Consider the following 1108-nt stretch of genomic DNA (forward strand, 5'->3'; position numbering starts at 1 on the left):
ATGGCACTTGGAAATCTGAACAAGTTGCTCTAACCTCTTAGGTCTGTTTTGTTGTTAGGCCTCTACCTGCAGAAGTCCTTTAACAGAACATCCCTAGGGTATGTCTGTAACTGAAAAGATACCAATTTCCTTGAGCGCGGTAAAACAGTCCTTTACATCATCATGTATTCCGTGTGAGCTAGTGATAATTCATCAAATACCAGAAAAGCGTTTGGGGTTGAACTTAGAAGAAGTAATAAAAAACCAAGTCATTACTGAGTGATTTTTTACTTTTCGACACTGTACCCTAATCTGTAGAGCAGTCAACTGAGATTTATTACATCACAAAATATCTGTCCAATTAAACAAAAATGATGAATAAACAATCTTTGAGGAATCACTACTTTTTGAAATGCACTGTTTCCTTGGTTGGTTGGTTTAGTCGCTGAGTCTTGTCCAACTCTTGCAACCACATGGACTGTAGCCTGCAAGGCTCCTCTGCCCATGGGACTCTCCGGGCAAGAATACTGGAGTGGGTTGCCATTTCCTTCTCTAGTTGACCCCATATACCTACAAAGGACTATAATTGCAATATTATTGACAGTAATGAAACATTTTCTCTGCATATGTATGTTAAAAGTAAGGCCATGCTCTAGGAATATTATTCAACATCATGGCAAATAACAAAGACCCCTGGCCTATTATTCTACCTCTTGATACAGTATCCAAAATTTATCAGCCTTGTCTCAAAATAACAGCAGCCTCAGATAAATTGGTTGAAGTGTTATCAAATCTTGCTCTAGTATCTTCATTAAATCTGATGGTACCACTTGCAGTACAAACCACTCTGCTCTCTGAGTTATACACTATAACTCTCTGAAAACAACCAACACTATAATATCAGTTGGCTGAATAAATATGAAATATTATTAATTTCTTCTCCCATTATTCAACTGTAATATATTTCTAAATAAAAGGACACTCATGATTGCACTTCTGTCATTCAAGAAGTGTCCGTGTGCAGAACAGATCTTTCAGACATTCTCATACAAAATTCTTCATTAATAAGTATTTAACCTTAAAAATTGAAAGGGACAATACCAGGCTGTTTATGCATTATTACTCCAGA

Source organism: Bison bison, unplaced genomic scaffold (assembly GCF_000754665.1).
Source record: "Bison bison bison isolate TAMUID 2011002044 unplaced genomic scaffold, Bison_UMD1.0 scf7180017850793, whole genome shotgun sequence".
Lineage (NCBI taxonomy): Eukaryota > Metazoa > Chordata > Mammalia > Artiodactyla > Bovidae > Bison > Bison bison.